General features: G+C 43.3%; 1 pseudogene; it reads left to right on the top strand.

Annotated features, from left to right (window-relative positions):
- Positions 1-11,593: 11,593 nt before the first annotated feature.
- LOC105881704 (chromobox protein homolog 3 pseudogene) lies at positions 11,594-15,367 on the top strand (annotated as a pseudogene).
- The last annotated feature ends 225 nt before the right edge of the window (positions 15,368-15,592 follow it).

Below are 15,592 nucleotides of genomic sequence, written 5' to 3'. Positions count from 1 at the left end.
CCCTGGCTGTAATGCCAGCCAGGAAGTTCCCTGCACAGGAACGCCGCCTGGGCTGGGCACACAGCCTCCCTTTGGGAGGAGGGTTGCCCTCTAGGATGTTGATCTACTCTTGAAGGCACACACATCTCAGTAGGCTGTTCGTGTATATCCTTTCTGTGCCCTGGGCAATGCAAGACCTGGGTGCTCGGGATCTGGTCTGCAGGTCTGACCTCTGGGCCCAGAGTTCAAACTATATCCCCACCAGGGAGAGGAGTGCCAGTCCCAATTTACCCATGGGGAGCCCAAGCTGGGTCTATGTCTCTCAGCCTCAGGGTCTGCCCCATTCTCCTGGGATCACTGTGCCAGTAGCACCTGGGGGGGCTGGGAGACAGGGAATTCACCATCTGAGTTCCCCTCAGTCAGCTGAAGGGCCCCAAAAGGGAAGGTCCCATTCCCTGGAGGTGCCTCTGGTTGGTGGCTATATTGTCTCTCTCAGCATCCAAGGATAGGGTTGGGGGAGGGGATAATGAGTCAATACGGCGCCTGCCACACAGCTCAGGTCTGTGCACAGGGAAGTGCCCTGCGGGAGTTGGGAGCCTGGTGCTGCATCTGTTACAGGCTTACTGCTCACTGGGGGTGGCCGTCTCTGGGCTGGCAGCTGCAGGTCTCTCCACCTGCTGGGGAGCCTACCAGCAGTCTGAGATGCAAGGGTGAGAAATTTAACCACTCCACCTACCCTTGCCACTGGTCTCCAGGTTGCTCTGGAGGTCTCTGCATCCAGTTCTCCTCCACAACCTCCTCTTGTGTAGTCTCCCGTGGTCTCAGGTACCCCTCTTTCCAACTCTCATCCAATGTATGCTTGTCTTCTTGCTTCTCTCTTCTAATTTCTGCTAGAAGCTGTCTTTTCTGCAGAGACACTTTGTCTGGTGTTTTCTCATCTGCCATCTTGATTCCATCTCCTGCAATTTTAATCTTAGAACAGAATGCATGATACTCCTTATCATCTTAGATACTGTCAACAGAAAGTATTTGGTGGATAAACAACCTCCATGAGTTTTTTTGCAGAAATGAACCAATGTGTGGGGGGATGATAAATAATGAGGATTGAGGATCTGATAAATGACTGAAAAAAAATACACTTCCTGGTTACTCAATACAAGCATTCATTTAAAGGGTATATTTGTATACCTAGGTGGAAAGTGGAAGCAGCTTTAAAAAAAATGCTGTGAGCCCTGGTTATGCCAACTTGGGATGTACAATGATAAGCATGAGCACCACCACTATCCAAAAATATGAATACCTAGCTAGAGATCTGGATCAGGCATAGTAGAAAAGAAAAACTTCCCACAGATACAAGAATGTGAACATGATTGGCTTGTCAATGGAAAAGAACCCCAAAACACTGCAAAATAATGTAAAGAGTCTTATTCTGAGCCCAATGTCTGTGACCATGGCCCAGAGAGCTACATCCAAGAAGCCTTGAGCAAGCGGTACCATTGTGGTGGGTCAGGTTATAGTTTGGCTTCATACATTTTAGGGAGACAGGAATTACATGTAAAACCAAAAATCAATACGCAGAAGGGGTACATTAGTCTGGCCTGAAAAGGCAGGACATCTGGAAGTGTTGGGGGGAGGGTGAGGTATACAGGTTTACATCTGGGTTTAAAGATTCTTTGATTTGCAGTTGATGAAAGAAATAAACTTCTGCCTAAAGTCTTGGAATGTTTTCAGTTAAGATAAGGATGTCTGCTAATCACAGACAAGCCTCTGAACATTTACCCAAAACTGAAGTGCTCTGTAGTGAAGTAAAGGGTCAGCCTGCAAGATATGGGTTAAGCTTTCTCTTGCCTGGCCTTAGGCCCATCAGCCATTTGGTATCTCATTGTTACAAAAACTGACTCCATCAGGGAGAGGTGTCTGACTTCCCCTGTCCTTGTGGTCAGAAGCTCAGGTTTAAAGTTTTTCTGGGGTCCCCTGTGCCAATTAGAGGATGGGGGTCCATTCAGTCAGCTGGCAGTGGGGGGTGGGGAGCGGCTTAAGATTTTATTTCAGGCTGGGTGAAGTGGCTCACACCTGTAATCCTAGCATACTGGGAGGCCTACACGGGAGGATCGCTCAAGGTCAGGTGTTCGAAACCAGCCTGAGCAATAACGAGACCCCATCTCTAAGTAAAAAAAAAAAAATAGAAATTAATTGGCCAAGTTAAAATATATAGAAAAAATTAGCCGAGCATGGTGGTGCATGCCTGTAGTCCCAGCTACTTGGGAGGCTGAGGCAGAAGGATTGCTTGAGCCTAGGAGTTTGAGGTTGCTGTGAGCTAAGCTGATGCCACAGCACTCTAGCCGGGCAACAGAGCGAGACTCAGTCTCAAAAAAAATCAAAATTTATTTCAGTTCGTAGACTCCAGAAATGGTGTTTACCCAGGAAACATATATGGAGTTCATGAAAAGCTTTCATTCAGTTGGTCCAGGCCCTGAAGTTGTCTTCCTACTCCCATTCCTCTCCTCCCCTGCCCTCCCCTGGATCCAGAGCCAGGGAAGAAAGGCCCAAGAGGAGAGGCACGTGGGGGAGGTACCTCTCCCAGAAAGAGGCTCACCAGGCCCCATGTAACCTTGCCACCACCACCAATTTTCCCAAGGAGGAGATGCCAAGGAAGTCTTGCTTCTGACCCTTGGGATTGCTTGCAGGCTGGGATGGGGTATGAGCTCCCAGCCCAGAGGATACCCCTAGCCTAGCCACCCAGATGGACATGCCCAGCTGGAGACCTTCCACCACCCCTCCTCTCCTCGCCTCCTTCACCCCCACAGGGCCCTGCCCCCCCAGCACACTGAATGAGCATGTGGGCTCACCCTTTGCCACCTGGGACTTCTCTCTCCCACAGAACCGGTTTCAACTGCGACCCCCACCCTGTGGGCTGCCACTTATAAGCCTGGGCCAGGGCTAGGGCACAGTGCATGGGGGAGGGGAGGGAGTGTAGGCCAGTCCCTTGGGATGTGAGTGATAGGGGGTGCTAAAAAATCAGTCCCCTCCATCTCCTACCTAAGGAAAACCCCCAAGCCCTTGGAGAACTGCCACCGCCGCTACCATGGGGGCTGGGATCTTACTTTGAGTCCTCTTCTGGCCCAGTCCAAGTGGGCAGGGCTACTAAACAGATCCCCTTGGGAGGGATGCAGGAAGGTCCTAGGCCTGGCCAAGGGTGGATTGGACCCCAACCACCCTGGGATGTGGACTTGTTAAAAATTATAATTAGATATTTGATTAGAGGTTAATTTAGGTAATTTCACTAATCAATGTACATTGAAGAGTTTCATAATACATTTGTGAGGGTAACAACTGAAAGAGAATTTTAAAGCTGACAAAATAGGAGAGGAAAGGTATAGGAAATTTCAAAACCCTGTAAGCAAGTCTTTCCTGAAATGGAAAAAAACAAGCAAACAAGCAAACAATAACTCTGGTACCCTGGATAAAAGTCTGCTAATTATAGAAAGTACCCTGAGAAGGTTCACCTGTGTGTGATGAGTGACATTCAGAAAAATGAGGCCTGAACTCTATGAAAGACACCTGCACTCGAATGTTTATAGCACCACAATTCACAATTGCAAAGGTGTGGAAACAACCTAACTGCCCATCAATACATGAGTGGATTAATAAAATGTGGTACATGTATGCCATGGAGTGTTGGGGACTGACATTATACTTTCTTGGTTTAAGAATTAAATTTAGTGAGTAATGTACATGCCCTGCACAGAACATTTAAGAGTAATGTGCTCCAGACAAGGTTGGTGCCTAGAGGCATAACAATAGGCCTGAGTTTCTGCATTGAGGCAAGAGCTGCCCAGCCCCAGGATAAGTCAAGGCCTGGAGGCCACACAATAAGCAAATTGTTCCTTTGATTGCTGCTTAGCCCCATAAGATGGCTGGTTAGTCAATGATGGATAAGATTCCTTAGGGAAGAACAACCCAAGACAGGTACAGCCACAGGGGATTGGCCTAAGAGGAACTAGGGATGAAAAATGCCCCCTGTGGCTGCCTTGCCAAACCTTGCTAATCTTGGTCTGTGATCTATGCCTGGTGCCTTGAGCAACTTCCTGGAAACCTTGAGTCAGGGGACATCTGTGCCCTTAAGCTACGTGTTCCAGAATGTATGGCCATTGCTGCAGTGCCTGGGTGGTCACATACAAGGAAGTAAGTTCAATTTTTTAGGGTATAAAAATAAAACTACTGGTGCGTTTGGCACTGCAGTCTTGTACCATCTGTGTGTGTGTGTGTGTGTGTGTGTGTGTGTGTGTGTGTGTGTGTGTGTCTTTTTTTGTTCTGTGTTCATCCCCCATCCTGAAAACAGGCCATGGCAAGTGGTACAGTGAGCAGGGTCTTGAACCCTGAATGGAGTCTGCATCATTTTGGGACAGGAAGACCAAGCAGGCGCCCCTTTGGCTATTGGTAAGTGGCATCCAACAGGGGACTCTCGGGGAAAAAAATGGGAGCCAAGAGGGCACCCCTTTGGCTAATGGTCACCTAACAGGGGACTCTTGGGAAAAATGGGAAATACCCCCGCTGCCACAGAGTAGGAATACAGAAAGTTAATTCAGGGTTGTAAAACTCTGTGGGGGCCTGGAATACTGATCTCCACCCTTTTATTTTTAGTCTATATGCATCCTTGCAGGTTAGATGTGTTTCCTGAAGACAGCATATACTTGGCTTGTATTTTCATATCCCTCAGCCAGCCTATGTGTCTTGAGTGGAGAGTTTAAGCCATTCACATTTATTGAGAGAACTGATAGGTAAGATAGGTTACTGTTCATTCTGTTGGGTTGGATGTTGTTGCTTTGATTTCTCTCTTCAGCCATTGTAATATCTGGCCTTTAATCTTTGTTTTTTGGTTGTTTTTATATTCATGAGTTTTTATTATGGTGTTCCATGCATAACACTGTTTTGAGTACTTCTTGTAGGGCTGGTCTTGTCTTGGTGAATTCTCTGAGACTTTGCTTATCTGAGAATGTCTTTATTTCTCCTTCATATACGAAGCTTAGTTTTGCAGGGAATAAGATTCTAGGCTGGGCTTGTTTTGTTTCAGAAGAGTGTGAATGGGGCTCTGGTCTCTCCTTGCTTATAAAGTCTCATTAGAGAAGTCTGGTGTTATTTGAATTGGCTTTCCCTTGTATGTTACTTGCTTCTCTCATCTTACAGCTCTTAGAAGGGCCTCTTTAGTTGATATTTTTGTCAGTCTGATGACTGCATGCTGTGACGTCTTCCTGTTTGTATTGAATCTCCCAGGGGTCCTCTGAGCTTCTTGAACTTGTATATCGAGATTTTTAGCAAGGCCTGGGAAGTTTTCCTCTATCATATCTTCAAATAGCTTGTCAAACCGTTGAGTGTTGTCTTCTTCCCCTTCTGGTAACCCTATAACCCTCACATTAGGTTTCTTTTTTTTTTTTTTTTAAAGTTTTTTTTTTTTTTTAAAGTTTTTTTTTTTTTTTTTATTTTGGCATATTATGGGAGTACAGATTTTAAGGTTTCAATAAATGCCCATTTCCCCCCTCCCCCCAAAAGTCTGAGTCTCCATCATGACCATCCCCCAGATGGTGCACATCTCACTCATTATGTATGTATATACCCGCCCCCCTCCCCCCTCCCCAATACCCTATTACTGTAGCACCTGTGTGCCCACTTAGGTGCTACTCAGTTAATACCAGTTTGCTGGAGAATATATCTGGTGCTTGTTTTTCCATTCTTGGGATACTTCACTTAGTAGTATGGGTTCCAGCTCTAACCAGGAAAATATAAGATGTGCTATATCACCGTTGTTTCTTAGAGCTGAATAGTACTCCATGGTATACATATACCACATTTTATTAATCCATTCTTGGATTGATGGGCACTTGGGCTGTTTCCACAGCCTTGCAATTATGAATTGTGCTGCTATAAACATTCGAGTGCAGGTGTCTTTTTTGTAGAGTGTCACTGGATCATTTGGGTAGATGCCCAGCAATGGGATTGCTGGATCAAATGGTATATTCACTTGTATCGCTTTAAGGTATCTCCATATTGCTTTCCACAGAGGTTGAACTAGTTTGCAGTTCCACCAGCAGTGTAGGAGTGTTCCTCTCTCTCCACAACCACGCCAGCATTTGTTATTTGGAGACTTTTTGATAAAGGCCATTCTCACTACATTAGGTTTCTTCACATAATCCCACATCTCTTGTAGGCTTTTCTCTTGTTTCTCTGCTCTATCTCTGTGAGTGATTTATTTAATTGGCGGGTGTTATCATCAATCTCTGATATTTTTTCTTCTGTTTGATCTACCCTGTTCTTGAGACTTTCCACTGTATTTTGTAGTTCCCTGAATTGATTCTTCAATCCAAGAGTTCGGTTAAACTTTTCTTCATTGTATCAATTTATTTATTTTTTATTTCAGGCTATGATGGGGGTACAGATTTTAAGGTTTCAATAAATGGCCTTTCCCCCCTTCCCCCCAACAATTCTGAGTCTCCAGCATTACCATTCCCCAGACGGTGCACATTTCACTCGTTATGTATGTATATGCCCACCCGCCGCCCCCTTGCTCAAAACCCTATTACTGTAGTGCTTATGGGTATACTTAGCTGCTGCTCAGTTAATACCAGTTTGCTGGTGAGTATATGTGGTTCTTGTTTTTCCATTCTTGGGATACTTCACTTTGTAGTATGGGTTCCAGCTCTAACCAGGAAAATATAAGATGTGCTATATCACCGTTGTTTCTTAGAGCTGAATAGTACTCCATGGTATACATATACCACATTTTATTAATCCATTCTTGGATTGATGGGCATTTGGGCTGCTTCCACAGTCTTGCAACTATGACTTGGGCTGCTATAAACATTAGAGTGCAGGTGTCTTTTTTGTACAATATCAAGAGGAAAATGTTGGAAATACTCTCCTAGACATCGGCCTAGGCAAAGAGTTTATGAAGAAGTCCCCAAAGGCAATCACAGCAGCAATAAAAATAAGTAAATGGGACATGATTACACTAAAAAGTTTCTGCACAGCCAAAGGAACAGTCATGAGCGTAAACAGACAACCTACAGAGTGGGAGAAAATTTTGGCATCCTACGCATCCAATAAGGGGTTGATAACTAGAATATACTTAGAAGTCACAAAAATCAGCAATAAAAAATCAAATAGCCCTTTTAAAAAAAATGGGCAAAGGACTTGAACAGAAACTTTTCTAAAGAAGAAGAATGGCCAACAAACATATGAAAAAATTCTCAACATCTCTAATCATCAGGGAAATGCAAATCAAACCACAAGATATCACTTAACTCCAGTGAGAATGGCCTTTATCAAAAAGAATCCGAACAACAAATGCTGGCGTGGATGCGGAGAGAGAGGAACACTCCTACACTGCTGGTGGGACTGCAAACTAGTTCAACCTCTGTGGAAAGCAATTTGGAGACACGTTAAAGCGATGCTTGTGAATCTACCATTGCATCAATTTCTTTAGTGAATTTTTGTTCCAGGTCCTGGAGGCTTTTTGTGGTTCTTTGTGTTGGTTATGGTGTTGTTCTTGCAGGTCATTGAATTTTCTTATGATCTACATTCGAAATTCCTCTTCAGTCATTTTTGTTGCCTTATTTTGGTTGCTGTCTACTTCCAAGGGTCTAGTGCTCCTCTTTGGGGCTGTGGTTTCCGTTTGGTTCTTCCTATTTCCAGAGTTCCTTTGCTGAAATCTTCTCATGTCAATCAATTGTTGCTTCTTTCCTTTAGAAGGAAAGGAATTGTTGCTTCTTTCCTTTCCTCTTTCCTTTTTTTTTTTTTTTGTTTGGGTATTCACAGGCCTTATATAGTTTCTGAGCCGGTAAGTGGTGTCTGTGGATGAGATTCAACCACTTCCTGTATGTTGAGTCAGTAGGTGCCATGAAAAGGGTGTGCAGAATGTCCTCCCTGTCAGTAGGTGGCGCTTGCTTGGAGGGACAGGCTACGCTGTTGTTTTTGTGTCCTGTAACCAGCTCTTGTTCCTCTAGAGAGGCACTCTAGTGCCTCAGGTGGTGGGTGGGGCCCTAGGACTTCCAAGTGTGTCCTTTTCTCCCCCTGCCCCGCCCATGAGGGCTCGTCTAGGAGTGAGTCTGGGCAGAGCTGGATTGGGCAATCCTGCCCTCAGGCACCACCAATGCTGTTAGCAGGGGTCAAAATTCTGTTCTCTGCTTTCCAGAAAAGCTGTCAGGGAGGGGCTGGAATGGCCTCTCTCAGTCAGAAAGTCTGCGTGTGGGGATGGGGCTGTCTAAGACCCGCAGTCTGGAGCAGGCCTCACTTCTTTCCACCCTCCTAATGCCACAGCTACTCCTGGGCCTCTGCCAGCAGGCCAGACTTTATGCCTTTCTTGGCTGTGATGCCAGCCGAGAGGTTCCCTTTGCAGGAACGCCACCTGGACTGGGCACACAGCCTTTCTTTGGGAGGAGGGTTGCTGTCTAGGATGCTGATCTGCCCCTGAGGGCACACACACCTCAGTAGGCTGTTTGAGTATATCCCTTCTGTGGTCCAGTCAATGGGATACCTGGGTGCTTGGGATTTGGTCAGCAGGTCTGACCTCTGGGCCCCAGAGTTCAACTATATCCCACCAGAGAGAGGAGTGCCAATTCCAATTCACCCACGTGGAGCCCAAGCTACGTCTATGTCTCTCTGCCTCGGGGTCTGCCCTGTTCTTCTGGGATCACCATGACAGCACACGTGGGAGAGCTGGCAGGGAGGTAGCTCACTGTATCAGATCCCCTCAGTCAGCTATAGGGCTCCAAAAGGGAAGTTCCCATTCCCTGGAGGTGCCTCCTGCTGGTGGCTATATTGTCTCTCTCGGCAGCAGTGGATAGGGTTGGGGCATGGGAGAAGGAGGAAATATGGTGCCTGCTGCAGGGCTTGGGTATGTGCACAGTAAGTGCCCTGCAGGAGTTGGGAGCCTGGTGCCTCATCCGCTATAGGCTTACTGCTCGCTGGTGGTGGCCATTTCTGGGTTGGTGTCCACAGATCTCTCCACCCTCTGGGGAGCCCACCAGCAGTCCTTGATGCAAGGGAGGGGGAGTTAAGGACTAGGCTACCCTTGCCGCTGGTCTCTGGGCCTCTCTCGAGGTCAGCTTCCAGTTGTGCTCCTCAACCTCCTCTTGTGGAGTCTCCTGTGGTCTCAGGTCTCAGGTCTCTTTCCAACCCTCATCTGATGTATGCTCATTTTCTTGCTTCTTCTAATTTCTGCTAGAATCTGTCTTTTCTGCAGAGACACTCTGGCGGTGTTTCACATCCGCCATCTGCTGTATCTTTATAAGCATTTGAAAATAAAGTCTGAAAATCCCTAATAAAATTGGTCATAATGAATATATAAACATATAAACAATATGAAAATTTATATTTGTTACACACAAATGTGTTCAATTTATTAATAAATTGATTATCATTTAAGAAGATATAACCATTCTTAACTCTTTCTTCAAAAGCAATTATATGGCTTAAAAATGTTTCAAAATTACAATTGATATACAATTATTATAAAACACACTTCACCAGTCCAAACTATATTCTAGCCCAAAATAACTAATTGTACAGGTCATAATGAGAAATATTAGCCTTATTCTTTATAAAAACTTATTAGTTACTTTCAAAATCTATATCATGTATGTAAATATTACATATTCAAATGGAATGGTGCCACTAAATTTTTTATGTCGATATAAAAACACAATATACAAAAGTAGCATCAAATTTTCTGAAGAAAGTAAAATATAACAATGGAAAACTGTTTTCTTGTCTTCTTTACTAATGTGTTACTCTACTTCCAAGTGCTCACTTGTAATTAAAAGTTTCTTAAAGATTTTTGACACCATTTTTATCTCTTTCCCTTGACTATCTCATATAATGCTTAGTCTTTTAAGAGGAGAAATAAAAATATATTTAGCTATGTATGCACAGATATATAGTCATATAAAATTTACTAAGAACATCTGTAATATAATGGAAAGTTAGGTAGGTGAGCATTGGAAGGGTTAGAGGAGTGATCAGTACCAACATTTGGAGGAGGTCTTTTTGAGAGATAATTTTGATTACATTTTATCTTTTTCTTATTTTTTATAAATTTTATTTACAAATATTTCAAGCTTAAAGAGAAGAGGAAGTAGTATAATGAACATCTAGATAGTTTTCATCTTTATTTACCAAAGCTTATATTCTGATATATACATACATATGCATATGTATACACATATATGGAAGTGCCTGTGCACGTGTGTGTGTGTGTGTATGTACAAACGCTGAATCAAAGGTGAGATATACGCAATTTTGACCATTTGGCCTTGTGATGAATGGAAGCCAATAGATACAGAATCTAAGAAAACAGAACTCTCTCCCTCTCTCTCTCTCTCTCTCTCACCATGAAAGATATAGTAAAAGCCTCTTTCCCACTCCTATCCTCCAGCTATCTAATTCTCGTTTCTCTATTCACAGGTATCCACTATTAGTAGGTCTTTTGTGTATCACATCCTTGCAAATCTCTCTAGATTCTGCATTGAGAAATTTCTTATCATCACCTCCCCACTTTTTGTGTGTGTGATGGGGGCCTTGCTGTGTCATCCAGAGTGCAACGACTATTCACAGGCACAAATCAGAGCTCAATACAGCCCTGAATGCCAGCCCTCAAGTGATCCTCCTGTCAGCTTCCCAAGTAGCTGGGATTCCCACACCCAGCTAACCATCCCAATTTTAAATTGCTGCATATTATTTCACAGTATAGATTCATGAGTGTTGGGAAGTGACATTATACCTTCCTGGTTTAAGAATTAAATTTAGTAATGTACAGGCTCTGCCCAGAGTGTTTGAGAGTAATGTGTTCCGGACAGGGTCCCTGTGACAAACAAGGTTGTTGCCAAGAGGCATAACAGATTACCTGAGCTGCAAGTAAGCAAGAGCTGCTCAGCCCCATGGCAGTGGGGTTCTGGAGGCCACACTATAAACACATTGTATCTGTGATTGTTGCTTAGCCCCATAAGATGGCTACTTAGCCAATGACGGGTAAGACCCCTCAAGAGAGGGGTGATGTAAGCCATGCACAGCCACAGGGGATCAGCCTAAGAGGAACTGGGGATGAAAAATACCCCCTGTGGCTGCCTTGCTCATCCTTGCTAATATTGGTCTGTGATCTATGCCTGGCACCTACAGCCTGGAAACCTTGAGTCAGGTGACATCTGTGTTCTTAAGGCTACGAGTTCTGGAATTTATGCCATTGCTGTAATGCCTGGGTGGTTAAGTACAGGGAATTAACTTTAATTTTTTAGAGTATAAAATAAAACTGACTGGTGCATTGGACACTTGAGTCATGTAATCATCTTTATGTGTGTCGGCATTTTTTTGTGTGTGTCCTGTGTTCATCCTCTGTCCTGTACGTGGGCCACAGCACGTGAAAACTAAAAATAAAATCCTAAGCCCCACAACTAACAATGGAAATCCTCTTTGCCAAGGGGACCTCAGGAAAACCTTAAAAACAACACTCTTGGCCATGATGAGATGAGAGGTCAGACATACTTTGGTATACCCCCAATTGGTGGTTTAGACAAAAGAACAGACCAGCATTAATGGTAAAAATAGGCATCATAAGAGTGACAGAATGGACTCTTGTGGCAATAAGATACCAAATTATAAACAAGATCTAAGGCCCTGCCAGACAAGGGTAAGGCGTGCACCCTTGCACGTAAAGCATAAACTGTGTTCTGCCACAAGGTTTTTCTTTTTCTCCAGCAGCTAAACAAAGGCTGGCCTCAAGATAAGCAATATTGAAACAACTGCAGCTCATCCACCACCGGATGGTAACTGAACCCACACCTCTGTTCCACAAGCCATAACTGCAGCTTTGCCTGTATTGAGAGTGATCTTAGCAACTTCTCCTGGTTAGGGTCCACTAACCACGGACTGGCTCTGGCTGGTTTGCAGAAGCTGCTCAATTGAGCACTTCTGTGTGCCTCCTTTACCTTTTGATGTGTAGGGCCTGGTTGGAATGCATTTAAATGTTAAGTCTTTACCCCAAAGTAAACATGGGCTGTATGTAACATATATATTTATCTAACCTGCACGTGTGTAACTCCACCTTGTGAATATTCATAGCTCCTCCTGTAACCTGTTGAATGTGGGTTTAGTCAACCTCTATTTGGCATAAAGCTCCTACCCTAATCCATCCTTTGAACTGCCTGCCTCTAGTTTTAGACAGAGACCCACTTCTCAGCCTGCAGGTTGTAAACTTTTATAAGAAATAAAGTCTCATGGCTTGAGGCACGCAGGGCCAGAGCAGCTCGGATGTGGTGAATAATAGCTTTTCAAGTCTCCAATAAAAAAGACCTCCAATAAAACTACATTGCAAAAAAACAGGAAAGAAACAGATTGGGAAGAGTGAAAAGGTTGAAGAGGCAGAGCCGGAATAATTTGTGATGGAAAAGTACTGAATTGATGTGTAGTAAATGGGAAAGTGGAGTTTTTCCTGCAGTGGAAAGGATTTGCAGACGCTAGCAATACTTGGGAACCTGAGGAAAATTCAAATTGTTCAGAGTTAATTGAGGCATTTCTTAATTCTCAAAAGGCTGGTAAAGAAAAAGGGTGGTACAAAAAGAAAATATTTTTCTGACAGTGAATGTGCTGATAGCAAATCAAAGAAGAAAAGAGATGCTGCTGACAAACCAAGAGGATTTGCCATATGTCTTGATCCTGAAAGAATGATCTGTGGCACAGACAGAGTGGAGGAGTCATGTTCCTCATGGAATGGAAAGATTCACGTGAGGCAGATTTGGTGCTGGGAAAAGAGGCAAATGTGAAGTGTCTTGAAGTTGTGATTGCTTTTTATGAAAAGAGACTAACTTGGCATTCTTGCCCAGATGATGAAGCTCAATTGTCATGGCCCAGTTATAGGATGGGGGATGACACAAAGAACACATACATAAGACACAGACAGAATTGGCTGCAGTCCCGGAAGAATAAAGGACACAGAGACAATATATGGTTTTGGACTGCAGCCAATTCTGTGTCTTATATATGTGTTCTATGTGTCATCCCCCATCCTATAACTGGACCATGACAAGGGCACAGCAAGCAGGGTGCAATCTACAAACTCTTGGTAAAAAGTAGGGCTATTTAGTATGCCTTGAGGAAGTATCCGCCACTGATATTTTTTAGTGGGCAGCCATTATTATATTTAAGTATAGTAAAAGCAAAACGTTTATAATTTGAGGGCTGTAGGAGGATAGTAAAGAAGCAATCTTTAAGATTTATAACGATTGAAGACTATCTAGCTGCAATTATGGAAGACAGGGGCAGACCAGGCTGTAAATGACCCATGGGTTGGATATATTTATTAATCTCTTGAAGATTTGTGATAAATTGCTATTTTTTTAGAATTTTAATAACAAAAACAGGAGAATTTTAAGGAAAAGTAGACGCTTTAATATGTCTAGCATTAAGTTGTTTAGCCACTAGTATTTTTAATGCCTTGAGCATTGTTTTTGTCAGAGGCAACTGCTCAACTCACACAGGTTTATCTGTGTTCCATCGGAGTGGAAGAGCTCGAGGGATTTTGAGAGTTTTGGCAATTAGTTTAAAGAAGTGAATTTTTTTGAAGGCTGATTAGGATTAAATCCCATCGTTAATATTATATTTTTAACATTAGGGGAAAGATGAGGACTAGTCATAATAGCTCTAAATTGATGTAGTAAATTTTGCCCCATAGCTTTATAGCAATGTCAGTGATATAAAACTGTAAAGAAGCTCTTTGGCCTTTTGGCCCCCCACAGTTAAAAGTATTATTGCTACGATAGACATATTGAGTTTTTCTTACTCCAGAAAGAACAATGGGGACTAAAACTTTTGGCCAGTTGGGAGGCCATTGAGCAAGACTGATAGTAGAAACATCTGCTACAGTATCTACTAGGTCATTAAAAGAATGGCTAGCAATAATAAGGTTAAGGACAGGGAGGGAGTCTTGAATAAGAGTTTTTTAAAACATTTTTGTTTTTGTGCTGTTAAAACCTCTTTTGTGGCTGGCATTTTTTTGTAGAAAAAGGAGCAAAGGGCAAACATAAAAGTTGAAATATATGAGTCTCAGTAAAAATTTGAGTTGTATGAGAGACAGAAACTATGATTTGAATTTTTTAGTATAATTAGGATCAATAACTCTCCAATGCATAAATATGCCTTTAAGTACACAGCTGCTCTTGCCAATTACTAATCTAACCTTCCCTTTGGTAAGAGGCCCATAAACTTGAGTAGATAATCTGTGAACTCTACTTGTGGGGTTAACCTGTAAGTTTTAATAACAGCGAGATCTGCTGCTGCATTCTCTGAGGTGGCAATAGCTCCAGCTAATAAGGTGGCATGATAAGCATCCCCGCCAGCACCTGAACAGGCTCTGACGTACTCGTCTAGTGAGGCGCTCCTAGCCTTTACAGGACGCCATAGCTTTTGGCAGTCTGGATTGGCATTTTTTACAGCTTAAGACTGGATAAAAAGAGAAGCCACCTCAGTAGAGCTGACTTTTTTGTACAGTACCCTTTAGACAAGACAGAAATCAGTATATGGCTCAGTGGGACCCTGCATAGTTTTTGTAAAAGAAGGCGACAAAGTAGCAGATGTTTTGATTTTTTCTAAGCCCTGAAAATATCAGTTTAGTTTGAGATAAGGCTGGATCTCCCACCACAGCCTGTGCTTTTAAGGTGGCATACTGGCCTGACCCCATGAGCTCATTCTCAGTGGCCCCAAGGGGCTTCTGCTGAGCATTGAGGTGTGATTGTATTTTTGCTCTCTCAACCCACTAACTTCACAATTACAGCCATTGTGGACTTTTTAAGACCATTGTTTCTAAATGCTCAGTCTAACGGGAATAAGACATTTCCACTAGAAAAAAGCATCAATCACCCCAAAAACAGGAGACTGTGGGCAATGTGCCTGAATGGCTCATTTTAACTCTTTTAAAAATTTTTACTGCAAAGCTTGGTAAGCAACATTCACTTCGCCCTGGAGATAATTAGGATCCTGGCTGGGGCCAAACTCTTGTCGAGTAATGGAGAAAACCAAAGGTTGAGGAAAAGTGAAAGTGGTGCTGGTTTTAGGAACCAGTGGGAGATTGTCAGTAAATTCAGGAGGGGGCAGAAAATCATCACTGGGCCTCTGGGTAATTATATGAAACTCAAATGAATGCCCTGCCAGCAGCGCCAAGGTTTGAGCTAGGTAAGCCTCAAGGGGGTTGGGCAGTGGCTGATCTGCCGCTGCTGCCAAATTATTTTTTTTTTGGAAGAGAGATAAATTCCTGACTGCAGAGGTGATTTAAGGGAATCTTCTGGAGGCTCTTCATCTGGTAGTTCCTCCTCCATGTCTCTAGGTATTAAAAGAGATGAGGAATGTGGGGGCGGGTTCTTCCTCTGCATTTTCATCTGAATCAGATTTATCTGAACTAGTTATCTCTGAATCTCTCTGTAAAAGGCATAAAGTTTGGGTAATTGCACTACAAACAGTCTAGATTTTAACTTTGATAGTGTCTCTACGCTGATGAGCAAGATGAAAAGCTTCAAGCACATGTTGTCAGCTATGAAAATTTAACTCTACTTGAAGCTGACACTGAAACTAGCAA

Source organism: Microcebus murinus, chromosome 25 (assembly GCF_040939455.1).
Source record: "Microcebus murinus isolate Inina chromosome 25, M.murinus_Inina_mat1.0, whole genome shotgun sequence".
In the NCBI taxonomy this organism is placed as follows: domain Eukaryota; kingdom Metazoa; phylum Chordata; class Mammalia; order Primates; family Cheirogaleidae; genus Microcebus; species Microcebus murinus.
Note: the sequence above shows the minus strand (reverse complement) of the source record. Positions and strands in the feature narration are given on the sequence as shown.